Source organism: Cynara cardunculus (assembly GCF_001531365.2).
Source record: "Cynara cardunculus var. scolymus isolate 2C chromosome LG 9, CcrdV1, whole genome shotgun sequence".
NCBI lineage: Eukaryota > Viridiplantae > Streptophyta > Magnoliopsida > Asterales > Asteraceae > Cynara > Cynara cardunculus.
In genome coordinates, this window is record NC_037536.1 from 7,827,351 (window position 1) to 7,839,466 (window position 12,116).

Genomic DNA, 12,116 nt, shown 5'->3' on the forward strand with positions numbered 1-12,116 from the left:
GAGCACGATTAGAAGCGACAGTGCTTCTAATACTGAGACCCCTATTTTCTTTACTTCACAACACTATTCATCGGTTTACGCAATGGAGCTTCTTGTTATCTTCATCCGATCCCCAGAAAAAGTCTCGACGAAGTCTCTCCAAGTGATCATACACCATCTTAGGAATTTTGAATAAAGAGAGGTAATAAGTTGATAGACTGCTAAAGGACAACTTGAATCAAAATACTTCTTCCTCCAATCGATAATGTTTTGGAAATACATGGCTAGGTTGGAGTAACATTGCCATGATCGATAATTATAATGATCACTACTAAACAAACCAACTTTTACGACAGAAAAATCCGTCGAAAATCCGGATTACCGACTGATTTGTAGGCCAGAAAAATCCTCGTCGGAAAACATAATTTCCGGCGAATATATGATAGATTTAACATTTTCTGACGGATATATCCATCGGAAATCCGTCACAAACTTTTTACAACTTTTCTTAAATTCTTTGAGTTAATTAAACTAATTAATTATCTAATTTAACTTATCGACGGATTTCCAACAAATATTCCGTCTTAAATTTTATTGGATTAAAATGCTATGATGTAATTATCAAGATTGAAAACTAACCTTTATAGGATTAAAAGGAAAAATGTATATATATATATATAATCTAATAAATAACGATATATTATTGGACATTATTGGTGTGCAATTTTTCACAATGAGAAAATTGACCAGAGAAAATAAACAACCTTTTTACAATCCATAAAGTATTTTTGCCACTTGCATGTTGACGCATATGTGATAACTTGCTAGATATCGTGTAGAGTACGCTCGGCCCCTCTGAGTATATTTTCTTATGTTCAAATGTTCACATTCAACAACATGATAGATAACACATGATAGCCTTTCAAAACACCACAATAGGCTTACAAGTAAGACATGACTCGGGTCGAAAAAGACATCTTTTGGTTAACAGTCCACAAATTATCAAAGAAAAACAACATTACCGTAGTTAGATTTCACAAATCTATTTGCACCTATAACTAAGAWCTTGTATGGGAACTTTTTTGCTTTATCTTGTATTATTATTTCCCTGATGATAAAATTTAGCCTCACCTTCACTCAAAATAATTATAACTACTTGGGTTATGGTCTGCTGGTTAAGTCTTAGGAGGATGTAGTGAAAAATCTCATCTATCCCACGTTGGAACCCAAGCGTTCCAAAAGCCTTTTGTGACCATAAAGGTTCATTTGAGATGACTTCAGATCATTCATAGTGGCTCGAACGATTAGTCGATGACAAAAACAATTTTAAATTCTAAAAAGTGAAAGGAAGCCCACTTGTACTATGTTGCGTCAGAATTATTATGTTGACTTGGATTATTGTCTATGAACTTGCTATACACGCTACGCAAACATGACAATTTATAAATAGTCAAATAAGTAACCAAAACACACGTATTTCATTATCAATTAATAAATTTTGAATATATAATTAACACGTCACTAGATTGCGATCATTATTTAACCTATAATAGGTAGGAAATACTTCTTTGAAGTTAATTAATAATTTGAATCTAGTATTAACTAATAATTAGAATTACTTAATAATAAATAATTAAAATTAGTTAATAACTTATTATTAATATTAATTTATGGTTTTCTTTGTCTATTTTCTTTGCTTCTGTTTTACATCTCAAGAAGCACTTAGTAGTCAATTGACTTCTTTTTTTCTTTTAATAGGATATATTACATGTGTTACGGCTTATATAAGGTTAGCTTGAGAAACCCCTCAAATCGTAAGTAAACCACAAAACACTGTCATGAAAACCCTTGTTCTGATGTGGGTATTACTTCAAATGCTCTCCTTGTTTACTGCATCTGATACGAATTCTACCTCTGAAACATACACCCTCATTAACTCTACCAATTTAGCAAACCCAAACTGCTCCAGCCAGTGTGGAGATGTAATTGTTCCCTACCCTTTTGGCTTCGGCAACAACACAAATTGTTCTATAAGCCCTGAGTTTCACATCTACTGTAACACTTCGTTACAGCCTCCAAAGCTCTCTATTCATGAACACGGTTACACCTCAATAAAACATATATCTGATTCCACAATCCGGATTTCCAATCTCGTGTCTTCTAGGTGCTATTTACCAAATGGCACAATTTCAAATGATTTTGGCATCAAACTGGATTACATGGACTTGCCTTACACCTTGTCGGGAGTAAATAAGTTCACAGTCATTGGCTGCGATGATTTTGCTTGGTTGATTTCAGGAACAGAGTCAAGGGAAGTGCTTACAGGTTGTGCTGCCATTTGTTCAACACCGCAGGATGTTGTAAGTGACCAATGTTCAGGAAATGGTTGTTGTGAATCATCCATATCCCGAGACATAAATTACTATACAACTCAGGTCAAGTCCATGGAGGATTCAGACAACATGACCTATACGAGATCCTTTAATCCCTGTACATATGCGTTTGTTGGTGAGGAGAACGTATTCAAGTTCAAAGGTGAGACAGATTTAAACAGCACTTTATTGGCTGAAAAGATTGAAGCTGAAGTCCCAATAGTGCTTGAATGGGCTATTGGTAATCTAAGTTGCGTTGAAGTCGAAGCAACGGATGGCTTTGCCTGCCAATCAAATAGCAAGTGTGTTAACTCTACAAGGGAAAGTCGTGGGTACCGTTGCATCTGTAATGATGGTTATGAAGGAAATCCCTATCTATCTCCTGGCTGTAAAGGTATGCTTTACGTTGTTTTCCAATTGTTAAAGCAAATTGTTTATATTCATTACATGGGATCCTTCAACTTCAATGGATTTTGATATATGTTTTAGAAATATAATTTTTCTTAACAAATAAGTTAAATTGAACCTCAAAGTAACGCAGTATGCCGTTGCATATTCTCGATTTGGTTTTTCTTTATTAATTTAAAATTGTACTTCGTTTAAGGAAAAAAGAATAATGATTACATTAATTTTTTATACATCTAACTTGATGACGTACAAATATGATATATTGTATTTGAAACGTGCTATATAAATATATATACATATATATATATATATATAGAGAGAGAGAGAGAGAGACAGAGAAAAGCGTTCAATTGCAAACTGATTATTGGTTGTGACCAAGGGGACAAAGGAGAGCGCAACACGCATCTCCGGCGTTCACATTCAGTACGAATAACGAAGGTGAAGTTCATGAACTATTTATGATGAATAATACAACATTCATGATGAATAACACACGATCATCATCCATGTTAAATTGATTCATTATTCATGATGAATAATCCATGGACGCAGAGGACACATGTTGCGCTCTCCTTTGTCCCATGATTCACAACCGAAACTCATTTTCATTTAAACCCACACCTATATATACACATATACACACATCGCAAATCATTTGTAAACCTCTCAAAGGTTACAAATATGCAATCCCATCACAATTCATTTGTAAACCTCTCAAAGGTTACAAAGCATGCAATCCCATCACAATCGTTGATCTTCCAAGATCTTAAAGGTTTAATTTTTTTTATTCATAAAGGGTTGTTGTTTTTTTATATTTTTGGTTTTTTCAATTTAATATTAAATTCCAATATTAAGAGAGGGTTACGGTTATTGTCAATATATAATTTTTTTTATAACGATCATATTTTTTTGTGGATTTATAAAACTATACTAATTTTTATTCATACGAAACCTTTGGTTGTATATTTACTTGAATTATTTTTGTTCTTAGTGTTATTTTTTTATTTTGTAAAGTGTTTGTTTTATTTTGGAGTTGTTTTCTCTAGAGAGTTGATGGTCATGGTTTCACATGTCTTATTTTTAAATGGCAACTAGAACTTTTATTACACGCTAACAAGAAGCTAGCAAACGAGAAACATATACATTACAGATTTATGATACAATCAGATGGTTGGAACCTCCACACAATCGAGTCTTGAACACTCCCTTTATACCTAGCTGAAATCCAAGTAAACGATTTCTCCACAATCTGATCGAGAAGTGAATCTTTACGTGGAGGGGAACTATCGAAAACATATCTATTTCCGAAACACCATAAAATTAACCACTGGTGAAGAAGACTGCTTCTAGAGCTTTCTGTTGATCATCGTTTCCATGGACCTGTTCGCGAAAAGGATATTGACCACCATATTTCAATAAATCTCCAAACCTCCGATGCGATGGTGCCATCGAGTAGGAGATGACTGGTAATTCCAGTTTCGAAGCCACAAAGTGGAAATAGAATATTGCCGAGGTCCGCATTCATTTTATTGAGATTGTCATGGGAAGGGATTTTATCGAGCATCACTCTCCACATAAATATGTTCACTCTGGGGGTGTCAGATGAGTCCAACGCGTCTCCTTTCCCCCACTCCCAAATAAGCATTCTCGATGTTCCATCTCAAAAATCCAACAGAGAACTTGGCCCTTAAAGGCGAGAGGCTATCAGGTTTATCGGACAACAAACAATCCTAAATTACTTCTTTCAGATGATCGAATTCCTCCGCTTCGTTTCCATTTCGGATAAGTCTGGGCCAGTCCCAAGAGTTGCTCGTCTTTAGCCCGTCTGCTACTGTTACTTGTTTTTCATTTTCCAAAGCATACAGTCTAGGAAAATGATTTGCAAAACGGTAAGGGTCCTTCCATAGATATGTCTTGAAAGTTTTCTTTAAACCATTCCCAACCTATTTCAGGCAAAGGTAATCAAAGTTAATGTTAAAAGACCTCAACATACGTATAGTAGCTATAACGCTTCTCCATGGATTGGAGCTATTTGTAATTCCATGATCTGAATGTTTCTCCGCCATTGCCATAAATTGATTATATGGCTTTCACCCAAGTTGAGTTGGGATCCTCCTTGAATTTCCATGCCCATTTTGCCAAAAGAGCAAGATTAGAAGCGACAATGCTTCTAATACCGAGACCCCCGTTTTCTTTACTTCGTTGCACTATTCTCAAGTTTACCTAATGGAGCTTCCTGTTATCTTCATTTGATCCCCAGAAAAAGTCTCGATGAAGTCTGTCTAAATGATCAAACACCATCTTTGGAATTTTGAATAAAGAGAGGTAATAAGTTGATAGACTGCCAAGGAAAACTTGAACCAAAACACTTCTTCCTCCAATCCATAATGTTTTGACCTTCCCCTTGGACAATTGTTTATGGAGATTCTCTATAACAGAAACCCATGCTTTGGCCCTCGATGTTTTTGCTCCCAACGGGATCCCCGAGGTACTTACTTGGAAGATGTCCGACTTTGCATTTAAGCTCCACAACAACCCTTTGGATGACATTCTCCTCCACAACTACTCCAGACAGTTCGCTTTTAATCAAGTTTAGCCGTAATCCTGAAGTGAGGAAAAAACATCTCAAGATCCTTAGAATATTCCTCTCATCTTCTACTGACCAATCATTTATAAACATTGCGTTATCTGCATAAAAAAGGTGGGTTATAGAAAGAGTATCGTCGCCAATTTTTAAGCCTTTAATTAGGTTTTTGTTCTTGGTCTCCGACATGAGAGCATGAAGACCTTTTATAGCAATGATGGAAAGGAAAGGGGATAAAAGGGTCCCTTTGGCGGAGGCCTCTCCGAAGCCGAAATTCTGAGGTTGGGGACCCATTGACCAAAAATTGAGATTGAAGTTGAGTGAAGGCAAGCTTCAATCCATCTCCTCTAATTCATCAAGAAGTACATTTCCCTTTGGATGATAGGGAATAGAGATGAAACATGTATATTCAACATTATCATCATTTCTGTCGCCTAGTTTATTTCTTTCTTGACGACACATTTTTTTCTCATAGATTTTTTTTCTTTCCTTTCATTTCCCAACATAGAAATACTACCTTTTGAGCATACAGGGAAATCGGAACAGCTCCATTGGTGATTGTTCGGGTGAGTCGTGTGTGGATTGGTTCAAGATGTGGTTGACAAAAGAAATAGTCTAAGGCTCAAAAAGGTGTGCAAAAGAGGTATTCATAACATAAAGGGTGGACTTAAGGCTTAATGAGTTACATTGAAATGAGCAAAGGATGACCTTTATCATATTTATTATCATGTAATCTTACGGAGAGACAAGTCAAGTTCTAGAGATACATAACCAGGCATGAGATAATCACACAAGAAATGGATATTAGACTAATATCACATGTATAGTCTAGTAAGTTCAAAGTCTCATGTCGATGTTCAAGGCTAGTCCAAGAGATTAACAAGAGTTTAATTTTGACCGGCATACTACCAATATTGACTCCTAAGTGCTATCAATCAAGTTCAATCATGCTATACATGCATCCAAACTCATCATCATCAACAATTTAAGCCCATTAAAACATGCTAAGACATTGCCAAGGTGGATAACGACCCATGTTTAAGCACAAAATTTGCAAAAAGCAAAAAATATTTACCCCTAAAACCATTCATCTACCCAAATATACCAAATCACGCAAATAATCCCCACCCCCGCACTTAATTCATACATTCTCCTCAATGTATTCAAAATGTAAAGGACACTCTAAGCAGTAAAAGAAAAAGAACAGAAAACTCCGCTGATCTGGTGAGTGGCTTCACAATGTAATAATCCATGAAGATGAGTGCGTCTCGTTTGAGCTTCCAATATCTGGCTAAGAATCCGTGAAGAAGAGAACGGCTTATAAAACTAAAAAGTGGGTTAGTTATATTTGTTGTAATTTATTAACAAAATTTGTTTATAAAAGCACACTAAAACAGAATTGAAAAATAGTAAAAGTTTAATTACATCGGTGGGAAGTAATAATGCCTAGATCCATAATCTATGATGTAATAAAAACAATGTGAAATTGTCGTGCAATAAAAACATCGAATAAATAAAATAAAATCCCTTTCATTAATCTACAAAACATTTTTACATACTCATACGTAATAACTATACCTTCTGAGTACTTTTTTTATGATTATTATGTCCAACGGTTCATCATCAATGCCATCATAGGTCCAATATTGTCTTCCAAAACACACGGTAGGCTTACAAGTTAGACACGGCGAGCATCGATTTGTCTCAAGTCGAGTAAGACATCTATTATTTAGTAATCCACAAATAATCAAAGATAAATTTTAATTATCATAGTTAGATTTCTCAACATATTTGTACCTATAGCTATAACCTTGCCTTCCCTCAAAATAATTAAAAGTTACGGTAAAAAAAAACTTGTAATGGGTTAAATGATAATGAGGATTGCTATTCATACCCCTTTCACTTATATATACCTAATCTATACCGTTCCTATCTCACTCATATACCACCACCTCGATAATAATATATGAGGAGGTATGATACCTCAATTACATGTTGCATTTATTTGTACATGTTGCTAAAACCTCTTTAATTTTATAAAACCTTTAAAATTTTCGGGGTTTAAAAGGAAGAAAAGGAATACTTTGATATAAATAAACAAAGTATGAGATATAATAAAGTTTGAAAGTTCCAAGGAGAGCCTTGGCCCGGCCCCTTCCGGCTATAAGGTGGCTCTGACATTGGCTATAACATAGAAGTAATTATTTATCAGTTAACCTTTTTTTCTAAAAAAAAACCCATAGATTATCAACACATATTCGAGAGATCGAACATTAATGACCGTTCCGACAACCTATTTTACACACGGAATTCCAAAGCTCTGTTCTACCGGTTATTATTGATTGCCTTTTCTTTTCGTGGCAACATATGCGTACATATCATAAGAGTACATTTTATGTACATAGTAATAAAGGTAGTTATTTGCCGATATCCACACAGGCTTTTTAAGTTATTAGTTTTACATAAAAAAATTAATAGTAATGAACATGTGTATTTTCTTTCTTTGTTTTTGCCATCTCAAGAACCAATCAGTTGTCGATTAAGGGACCTTTAGTAAATGTTTACCAAGTAATCATATCGGATCATTTATTTTACTGAATAAACATGGCAATCACCAAAAGTCTTAACTGCTAAGCAGTGGTGGATCCAGAATTTTTGTCTAGTGGGGTCACTTTTAAGGTAGACCAAAGGCCCGTAAAGTCGCCGATGTGTCTTTAACCTAATTACAACGTTTCGAGAGATTTTTAAAGTTTTTTGGTTGATTTTGAGGGATTTTTTTAGTGTTTTTGTCGATTTCAAATAACTTTTTTGGTTTCTTTTGATTGATTTCAATAGATTTTTTTGGTTAGAGTAACGATTTCGATTGGGGTTGGTGGCCCGTGGAAAAATGTAATGGGGGGAAGTGAAATGTAAATCATTTAAAACCTAAATTTTAACCTAGTAATTTTCTTTTCTAATTTTTTGATTGGGGTCCCTTCCCCCCACCTTTTGCCTACTGTGTCCGCCCTTGCTGCTAAGAGCAATGATAAGGATGAATAGTATTATCTGATAGTTCAGCGAGGGTGACGACTCTTACCCGGTAAACATTTATCGGCTAAATTCTCACATACGATATCGTTCCGACGGATTACGATTTTATCCCGAAAAATAAGTTAGATATCGGGTAAGTGTTTGGTGAAAGCTCGCAAAAGTCTAAATGTTTTAGAAAAGAATATCAACTGTTTTATATTTATATCAACTGTTTTATATTTAAACAACGGCTAATTTGATCACTTTCAGAAGACTAAAAACAAGAAAAGTGTGAAAAATATTTCAAGAAGAAAAGATAAAAGAATGAAGACCTCAAAACAATTAATTTATTTACAATGTCTTGTAATTTTTATTTTCCTACGATTAAAAATTTTACAATGAAAATTCCAGGTTTTCTTTTTTAAATAATTCTTGACTTCTTTTTTTTTCTAGCATTTAATATATGTTCTTCTTTGTAGTGCAAGGACAAACTCTCCTTTAACCTGGAGAATGAGTATATAAAGATAAATTTTACTGTTTATCTTTAATTTTTTTAATTACAAAGAACTCTGTTTTATATAATTTGCCTAAACAATTTGTTGAAATTTTCTTTATATTTAGACATCGATGAGTGTCGTTATCCAGAGATGTTTCCATGTCATGGAACTTGTGTCAATATTGAGGGGAATTACACATGCAAATGTAAAGGAAGGTATTCTGGTGATGCCAAAATTCGAGATGGTTGTCGACGAGGGCATAATACATTCCTATTGGCTGTCCTGTTATCTATAGGTAATTCCTAGCTACTTTTCTTCCCACCAGAGGTTGGTATCTTCCATTTATCCTCTCTTCACTGTCTTTATTTTAGCTATCAGAATAACTTTAACACGCCTTATATATAGTTAGTCTGTTTTGTCATGTTAGAGAAGAAATTTACACCACCGGTTAATACTTGTGCAGGTGCTCTTTTGGGCATATTGGTACTAATCTTGTCATCGTGGCTACTCAAAGTAGAGCAAAGGAGGAAACTTAAGAATCTCAAAGAGAAATTCTTCAAAAGAAATGGTGGTTTACTCCTACAACAACAAATTTCTAATGGTGAACGGATGGTTGATCATCAAATCAAGCTTTTCAATGCAACAGAATTAGAGAAAGCAACTGACCAATTCAATGAGGACAGAATAGTCGGCCGAGGGGGTCAAGGGATAGTTTACAAAGGAATGCTGGCAGATGGAAGGATAGTAGCAGTAAAGAAGTCGATGTTGGTGGATGAGAGTCAAGTTGAAACCTTTATCAATGAGGTTTTTATACTATCCCAAATCATCCACAAACATGTGGTTAAGCTTATGGGGTGTTGTTTGGAAACAGAAGTTCCAATGCTAGTTTATGAATTTGTTGGTAATGGAACTCTTTTTGACTTCATCCACGACGAGAATTGAGTTCCCTACCTTGTGGAAATTGCGGTTGCAAATTTCTATAGAGATAGCAGGAGCTCTTGCTTATTTACATTCAGCAACTTTCGCACCGATTTATCATAAAGACATTAAATCTTCAAACATTCTTTTGGATGACAAATTTAGAGCAAAAATATCAGACTTTGGAATTTCAAAGTCATTATCAGGTGATAAAACCCATCTAAGCACCTTAGTCAAAGGTACCATGGGTTATTTAGATCCAGAGTATTTCCAATCAAGCCATCTTACTGAAAAAAGTGATGTATATAGCTTTGGTGTTGTTCTCCTTGAGTTCTTTACCGGGAAAAACCCCATCTTCAAAACACCTTATGGGGAGAGAATGAGTTTGGCAACCTTCATTTTTTCAATGGAAGATGAACAAGTTGTGGAAAACATTGATGATTGAGTATCAGATGCACCCAAGGAACAACTCATAGCAGTTGCAAACCTTGCAAAAGGATGCTTAAATTTGAATGGGATGCTACGGCCAAATATGAAAGATGTTGCAACAGATTTGGAAGGTATAAGATGGTAGATTAATAGTATGCCACTGATCTTAAGTACTTTGCACAAGAGCATGTTCAAGAAAAGAAGACCATTTCTATTGATTCATATATACAGTATGAAAGCTATTTTGATCACCATAAGCAGATCTTTATAATTAAAAGATGCAATGAAATTATGTACTATATTATAATAAGTATTAATTTGTGTATCTAAATTATTATGTTAATGCTAGCAATTTCTATTAATTTCTCTGTCTAGGATTTTCAAATTTGAGTTTTCAAGCCTCGAGTTGTGTTGGTAGCACCTTTGTTTTAATGTTTTGTTTTTCTTCTTTGCATAATCATTCATCTCAACAACCATATCACTCGTGTCACTTTTAACTCTCATTGCGTTGCTCGTGCCATTGAACATGTTTTGAGGTAAATAAACATTAAGTTTTCTATATGGATGAGTCATTTGTTAAGACGGGCCAGGAAACATTGAAATATACAGTACTTCATATTCTAAAATAAGGGTATACGATGCACCTGGTTACACATGCTACAACCATGATATGAATTAAGTCAAGAAGCGGTTAATAAATACCGGGTAAGATTCTCCGTCCTAGTCATGTTCATAAGGTAACGTAAATGACCTAGTAAATGCTTACCAAGTAAGCGGTTAATAAACGACCTCTTAAGGTACATGTACATATATATGTGTGGATGTGTTAATTAATTACAATAATAATGAAAGAAATATGCACCTATTAAGAATAGAAAATGTATACTTATTAAGGCAAAACCCAAAACAACATGTATTTACGAAGATCACAAGTAATAGGAAACATTCTAACTGAAATATAAATACAAATATCAACACGTTTGGGATCATGAAAGAAATCAAATTTTATCTTCATCCCAAAATGCTACATATTCTAAAATTTAGCAAAATGCATCACTAAACCACGAGAATTTCTTAAAAAATAAATTTATGGTTGTGGATACGACATGCAATCTTTCATTGGATTAGCGACGAAAACTAAGTTACTCGAAACAATTAAAGGTTGTACGGTAAAAAACTTCTAATGGTTCTTTGTTAAGATACGATAAACCACTTATGCATGAGGATGTGTTCATTCCTAATACATGCAACTATAAATGTATAGGACCATACAACTTCAAATTATACAAGGAAAGGTACCTGACATGCTATACACGTAAATCAAAACATACTCATTCCATTGTCGGTAAATCTTCACTATAACAAAATTGGCTTTATAGAAAACCAATGGCGCATCCAGGATTTTTACCTAGTGGGGTACTTTTAAGGTATATTAAAGGGCCACAAAGTTTTCCGGTGTGTTTTTAGCCTAATTCCATCGTTTCAAGGGATTTTAAAGTTTTTTGTTTGATTTTAAGAGATATTTAAGTTTTTTTGTCGATTTTGAGGGACTTTTTTGGTTTTTGTTGTTGATTTTGAGATACTTTTTTGGTTTTTTCTGTTGATTTCAAGGTAATTTTTTTTGGTTGGTGTGGGCACAGGGTAAAAATTTAATGGGGACTATGGTAGAAAGTTAGAGAAAAAATTGTTTTTAACCTAAGTAATTGAGAATTCTTTTTCTAATGGGGTCCATCCCCCTACCATCTATATGCTACATCCGCCCCCGTAGAAAACCTAGAATATTTAAACGTTTTAATAGAATACTTTATATAAGACTTAAGTTTATATAGATGTTTTTTAAACAAGTTTTTAGGACGCTTTAAAAATAAAGTGTTGCCTTAACTATTTTGTAAAATGTCCTATAAACTCATGCAATCAAGT

General features: G+C 34.3%; 1 pseudogene; it reads left to right on the top strand.

Moving 5' to 3' along the window:
• The first annotated feature begins 1,817 nt into the window (after positions 1 to 1,817).
• Positions 1,818 to 10,341, top strand: LOC112517731 (annotated as a pseudogene).
• Positions 10,342 to 12,116: the final 1,775 nt, after the last annotated feature.